Source organism: Elephantulus edwardii, unplaced genomic scaffold (assembly GCF_000299155.1).
Source record: "Elephantulus edwardii isolate Elephantulus edwardi_28Jun2011 unplaced genomic scaffold, EleEdw1.0 scaffold00012, whole genome shotgun sequence".
Lineage (NCBI taxonomy): Eukaryota > Metazoa > Chordata > Mammalia > Macroscelidea > Macroscelididae > Elephantulus > Elephantulus edwardii.
The window spans coordinates 22,540,690-22,548,462 of record NW_006399762.1 but is presented as its reverse complement, the minus strand read 5'-3'; positions in this window follow the sequence as shown (position 1 = coordinate 22,548,462).

The following is a 7,773-nucleotide window of genomic DNA, read 5'->3' as shown; positions in this document are numbered from 1 at the left end:
CTTGGAGAAGGACATTATGCTCGGAAGGGTGGAAAGACAGTGCAGGAGAGGAAGACCCCAGATGAGATGAATTCATACAGTAACTGGGGCAATAGGAGTATGTGTGTCTGAATCAATGAGACTAGCTCAGGACAGGGCAGGCTTAAGAGCTATTATACATAGGGTCACTATGAGTCGCAAGTGATTCGACAGCACACAACAACAACAACAACAACATGAGCCATTTATGATTTCAAGGTGAATGAGAGTGCATTGTGTAGTGCTTGGGAGCTCGGGTGGCCTAATGGCAAGAAGCGGCACTGCAATCCCAGAGGGATGTGGTTTGAATCCACCAGATGCCCTTCTGGAGAAGGAGGAGCAATCTCTTCCTGTACCAGGCAGATCCGATTTGATGGTATACATACACAAAATACAAAAAAAAATTTTTTTTAAAAGAGCTTGCAAACAGCCATCAAAGTAATTGATTTACTTGTTTGAAGTGACAGAGAGGAGAATGAGGATTAGAGGGAAGAAATAGGATGCACGTCCATAAACAATTGGTTGACACCTGGCCAGAATTACTGAAAGTCTTGACTGAAGAGTCTCCTATAGAGGAATCTTTGATCAAAAAGGGAGAAATGTAGAACCAATATTCAAATTTTAAAAGTTTGTGGAGTCATAGACTGGATGAACACCCAAAACTATTTCTCTAAAATAATTTTTAAACCTTAACTGAAAATACTCCCTCAAGTCTCCTTAAAACAAAATAATAACTAAGCAAAGAATGCCTGTGTTGAGAACTATGCCTTTTAAGAATTCTTTATCTGGGATGAAATTAACAGTATACTATTTGATCCAAATTTTCAGTAATGAGTCTTTTGGAGTTAAAATTATGAGAATTCTACGCAGTCCACGGCAGACAGACTGGCCACTTCACTGTAGCTCCAATGACCAGAAACTGGCAATGTGTATTAGCTGGCCTGAAGAAGGTAAACAATTCTCCACCTTGATCCAGGCATTGGGTTGGAATCTGGCTAAGTCAGATTCTTATGGCTAAAAACTTCCTAGGAAAGAGAGAAAAATAATGCTACATTTCTGTAGAAACAAGGGAAGAAGCTTGGTCTTACATGGGGATAACTTGTGAAAAATCCGAGATGAGACAGAATAACTAAACAGGAAGAAAATTCATGACTATCAGATTGGAACCAAGTCTTCAACATCATGTATTTAGGCAGCAACATTTATTGTCCAGGATATCGGCACAATCTCAGTTTTTCTGAGATTATTCCTGTTGCTGTCTTTATAAGGTTCTTTTGAAAGTCGTCACATATCTACTGTTTTTGGGTTTGTTTGTTTTTGGTTTTTACTTTCCTGTGCTTACTCATCGTATACACAGACTGTAAGTACTAATACAGCAGGAATGTACTGTAAAATTAATAATATCTTCTGGTAAGATTTACCACCTCCAAAAACCTGCTTGAGGGTCAGCAATCAGTTGGAGGGTCAGCAACAAGTTAGTTCCAATGTGGCAGCAATGAGTTCTAAGGTTATGAGTTTTGGGTTCCCCCCTCCCAAAAAAACCTTTAATAACTTTACTTTCATCACCATTTATTATGATGTTCTTTATTAATCCAGTTGTAAGGAATTATGTTTTCTTTGTGTTCAGATATAATCTATATCAAAGTCCTTGGTCTTCATGAGCAGGTTCTCTAAGTTCACTTCACTTTCAGCAAGTAAGGTTATATCCTTTGTATATTGCAGATTGTTAAAGATTCTTCCTGGTATCATGATACTGTTTTCTCCATGTAATCCAGCTTCACAAATCATCTGCTCAGTTTACAAGTGGCATCCACTTCCTAAACAACATGCTTCCAGAAACTCTATGAACTTTGACAAATGTAGCCAGTTATAGAAAGGTTTCAGGCCTTTTACTCATAGGCTTGCTATGAGTCTTGCTTGACTTGACGGCAATCAACAACAACAAAATTAAAGTATAAAAAAAAAAAAAACCAAGGGGGGAAAAAGAAAGAAAGTGCAGCCTTTTTGCACGTATTTCTTTCTTTTTTTAAATTTTTTAATTATTAATGTCAATGAAAATTTACAGACTTTGGATTTCCATTCATTCATTCTTCCCCTTTCACCCCTCCTCCTTCCCCAGTACACTCTTTTCTTTGAAAAGTAAAGGAAAAATTCTTTCATTGTTTTAGAATCCCTCCCCCAAGGTCCACTGCACTATGTAGTCTTCGTTCTGGACTCCTATCATGACAATAATATCTAATCACATATCCCTTTTAAACAATCTTCTCCCTCATCTGTTTCAATGCAGTATACATTATTAAATCCATCTTTCTCAGGCTCCCCCCAACCCCGATGTCAGTGCTGTTTTACAACAGTGGCACTATGCAGTATTTGTCCCTGTGTAACTGAGATACTTCACTCAGCATAATGTCCTCCAGGGTCACCCATTTTGAATTATATTGCATAAGTTTCTTGTTTTTCTTTTTTAGTTCATTGTTTTTCAATGCAGTTTAGTATTCCATTGTGTGAATATACCACAGCTTCTCTATCCATTCATTTGTTGATAGGCACTTAGGTTCTTTCCAACTCCTTGCTACCATGAACAAAGCCACAATAAACATGGCTGTGAATACACCTGCTTCGGTGGCAGCTATGGTCTCTTTGGGGTATATTCCAAGAAGTGGAATTGCTGGGTCAAATGGTACCTCTGTTGGCAACTTTCTGAGAAAGCGCCACACCGCCTTCCACAGTGGTTGCACCATTTTACACTTCCACCAACAGTGAATAAGGGTTCCAGTTTCTCCACAACCTTGCCAAGATTTGTTTCTTGCTGTTCTGTTATATTTTGCTAGTCTTACTGGGGTAAGATGATATCTCATAGTTGTTCTGATTGCACATCTTACTTTTAACTCTGCCTTTGGTTAAATTACTGTGAATAGAACTCTTGCGTTAACTGATAAGCGTATTTTAAAATCTACAGAAATAATTACAAGGGAAAAAAATGGAAGATAATGAAGGATACACTAATTTTCACTTTCTCTGAGCTGTACAATAAAGAGCAGAGTTTCAAATGTGATTATGTATTTTGAAATCTCGTTCCTCAAATTTCTATTTTCACAAGAATTACCCAGGAGCTAATGAAAATAGTAAATTCTCAGAAATTTAGCCACAAAGATTTTGTAGATCCATGGCAACTCCTTGGAGAGGGACAAAGTGCTTGGGAGGGTGGAGGGCCAGTACAGGAGAAGAAAACCCTTGATGAAATGGACTGATCAGTGACTGAGGTAATGGGATGCGTGTGTCAGAGACAATAAGATTGGCACAGGATAGAGCAGGGTTTAGGGCTATTGTACATAGGGTTGCTATGAGTCACAGACGACTTGACAGCAAATAACAATTGTAACTTCTTGGAATCTGCACTTTACAATTAATACAAAAATAGAAATAACACCATGTTTGCAAATCAATATTTTCACATATACTACTCAGTGAGTTCAATTACACTAATCATATTGTACAGCTATCACTAATCTCTTTTGCCAAATTCTTCAATCTCACAAATAGAGAATCAATAAATGACAATTATCTCCATTTTCTGTCCCTTCTGTCCCTGGTAGGGGATTCTGGTTACTTAGTGGTAAGGAGTTGTGCTGCTAACACAAAGGCATGTGGTTCAAATCCATAAGCAGCTCCACGGGAGAAAGATGGGCAAAATCTCTTCTTATGCAATTTACTATGAAATGTATTATTAAGTTTATATAAATATTTAATATTAATATAAATTATAAATATACATTTTATATCTGTTATGAATTTAATTTATTATTAATTTACTATGAAAACCTGCTGCAGGATCAACTATGAGTCAATTCCAACTCAAAGGTACATAACAAAAACAAAACAACTCTCCCTGGTAATCACTGTTAAACCTGAATCTGTATATATTTACCAATATCATGTGGATTTCGTATTACTAAGAAGGTGCTATAATTGCTGTTAGCTACGGTCAAAATGTACAGTAGACCAAAACTCTGCCTGATCCAGTGTCGTCGTCATGCACTCAGTTGTGTTTAAATCCATTGTTGTAGTCACTCAATTCATCTCATTAAAGGGCATTCTGCTCTTTCTTGTATCCTCTACCTTTCAAAACATGGTGTCCTTTCCTAGGGACTGGCTCTTCCTGACAACATGCTCAAAGTGTGTGAGACAGTCTCCCCATTCTTGCCTTTGAGAAGCACTCTGGTAATTGACTTAATGTTTTCAAGGTTCATCTATATTGTGACATATTTTAGGACTTCATGTCTCTTTATGACAGTGTTATATATTCCATTGCATTTATATATTACATTTTGTTTATCCACAATGTTTGTAGACACAAGTTCTTATACCTTTTGACAGGTGTTAATTATGCTACATTGAACACTGCAATTTATGTGTGTCAGTGGCGCTGCAATCTTGGCCAAAAAAACCCAACAGAATGAGAGCATAATCATTTCCCACTATCAAAACATATTACACACAAAACAAACAAAAGATATTACACAGTGACAATAATGAAAACACTGTGAAATGGCAGTTTTACAAAACATTTCAGGATGATTCCAATGCAGATGACCAATGAGTGGAGAAATGTTGCATCTTCTTATTGACCCCTCTTCCAGCACTAACAACTACACTCCCATTATAGCTGAGATAATTTTGTTTAGCAGAAACATCATTCTCTTAGTTCCTAGGTCATAAAAGCCCTTTCCCCTGCAAATGGACCATTAATAAGTTAGGCTTTTGTTTTTGCATTATATGACACAAAAAGTTGACTCCCTTTTAGGTCATATTTAATTGCTATTTTGTCTATTTGCAATATGGTTAGGCTCTATCTGCAAATATGCTCAAATGTAATTTTTCTATGTAAATCATATCATTTCAAATGCAGTTTTTCTGCTATAAGCTTCACATATTTCTACATAATTGAAAATTAAACAATAAAAATAAAGTATCAACAAGTTTCCAAGTATGAGACAAAAGTATAACATTAGCAGTTTAGCTATATTTTCTGGGAATGCTCAAATGTTCTAGTGTGTGTGTGTGTGTGTGTGTGTGTGTGTGTGTATTAGGTTTTTTTGTGTGTGAAGATAGGTGTCACAAGCTGTATTTTTCTGAAATTACCCATCTAATTCGTTACGTCCCCTTTTCATAGAAGTCAGATGCAGAGAGCTGGGATGGGGTCATTAAAAGCCAGCCTTGAAACCAGCTGTTGAGCAAAATAAATTTCTCTGAGGATTGTTAGAATGAGCCAAAACATTTGCCAATGACTTGAGTCAGGGCATATCCTTTTTTGAAATACTGTGAATGAATTCTCAAAACAGAAAAGCTGCTTTGCAAAGTTTGCTTCTAAACAAACTGTTTTGTCAAGTTAGCAAATTTTTAAAGAATGATCACCATTTTATGTAGATAATATTTCCAAGCTTAATTCCATTGAATTACATGGTTTCTTGTGATTTTGATTCAAAGAACTCTACTTAACACAATGTTGGTTGCTCTTATTTTACCTCTCTTTATTCGGTTTCTTTCTTAAAGAAACTTGGTTTGCTTAAAATCATTCATAAACATTGTGTTTTAGAAAATAATTCATACCTAGAAGGTGGTTGGTTTCTCTTGTCTTGGTGAGAGTCAAGAGTTTTTCCATTCAAAACCAGGTGTGAGTTAATTTGATTTGCTAGATTTAGCTAACAAAAAGTTGTGTGCTGGAAGCCTCTTGGTTTAGAGTCAGCCTGAACCTTGAATTTAAAAGTGATTGAGTTTCCAGTTTGGAGGTTCATGTAAGAAGCGGTTGGATTTTGGAAAGTGGGTTCTTCTTGTTTTGGTTAAAGGTCAGCTGTGGACTGTTGTGTTGTTTTCATTTTGTTCACAACTGTGTGTAAGCTGATTAGATTTGCTGGCTTTAGCTAACAATGAGCCATGGGCTAGAAACCTCTTGTTTAGAGCCAATCAGGACCTAGTAGGTGAGTCTGTGTGCTTAAAATCAGCTGGTATTAATTGCATTTTGGATGAACATTCTTCTAAGTGTTACAGCACTGGTCTGTCTATTTGCTGTAATGAAGTAATCTGAGGTTGCTGTGATGCTAAACGCTGTGCCACTGGTGTGTCAAATGCCATAATGGTTACCATTTGTGGATAGTGTTTGGTGGAGCTCCCAGATTGATTCAGGTTGGGAAGCAGGAGTGGAGTCCATTTCCTAAACCACATGCCTCTGGAAATTCTATGAACATAGAGAAATGATGATAGGTATAGAACAAGGATCAGGTCTTTTTGTTCATAGGGTCGCTATGAGTCATGCTCAATTTGACAGCACAGAACAAAGACAGCAACATGTTTTATATGATTTATTTATATTAATCTATGCCTAAAGATTAATAGATTGGTAGCATCAGGATGGATGGTGAAGAGATTGAGATTGTTCATAGCTTCAGTTTGCTCGGCTCCACGGTCAACACTCATGGCACTAGCAGCCAGGAAGTAAAAAAACATATTGCAATGGGAAAGTCCGCTATTAGGGACCTCTCTAAAGTACTCAAGAGCAACGGTGTCTCTCTGAAGACTAAGGAGCGCCTGATCCAGGCTATAGCATTCACAATTATGTGCTATACATCAGAGAATTGGACAGTGAATGAGGATAGAAGGAGAATTGATGCCTTTGAGCTGTGGTGCTGGAGAAGAGTATTGAATATACCATGGACTGCCAAGAAAACAAACAGATTCATCCTGGAGAGGGTTAAACCAGGCTACTCCTTGGAGGCAAGGATTCTGGGGCTTCGTCTGACATACTTTGGACATGTTTTAAGGAGAGACAGGTCCTTGGAAAGGGACATCATGCTTGGTGGAGGGACAGTGCAGGAGGGGAAGACCCTCTATGAGGTGGATTGATTCAGTGACTGGAGTAATTGGGATGGGTGTGTCAGAGGCCATGCAATTGGCACAGGATAGAGCAGGGTTTAGGGCTATTGTACATAGGGTCGCTATGAGTCGCAAATGACTCAATGACACATCATAACAATAACAGCAACAACAATCTATGCCTATTATCAGAAAGAGTGATTGGAAAGACTTGCTATGCATCTCAAAGCTGGAGAATGAATAAGGATAACAGAAGAATAATTGATGTGTTTGAGCTATGGTGTTGGACAAAAGCACTGAACATCCACGAACTGTCAAAAGAACAAACAAATATATTTTAGAGAAAGTTCAGCCATAGTGCTCCTTGGAGCACTCCTTGGAGGCAAAGATGATAAAGCTTCACTTCACATACTTTTGGCATGTTGTTAGGAAAGGCTATTCCTTGAAACTGACACAGTGACTGTCACAATGGACTCTAGTGTGTCAGAAGTGTGAGGATGGTGCAGAATAGGATAGAATTCAGATCTGTTGTTCATAGGGTTGCTATGGATCATACTGAACTCAATGGCACCTAAAAACAACAACATGCCTATTATCATACCTTCTCTTCAAGTACATGTTGAATCTTACTCCTTCACACACTTGGGCATATGCGAGGGTGCGCGCACAGATGCACACACACACATACATTTACTAACCTCTGCTTTTCTACTTATTTCCCCTCCCCTGCTTAAAAAACCCTATTTTATAAACTAATAAACTTTTAGAGGAAACAAACTTTGTCCTTCATGAACAACTTGGTAGATTATCAGGTTACAAGATCAACATAAAAAATATCAGTTGGATTTATCTATAGCCACAAAGAAAGCATGGAAAAGGAAACTA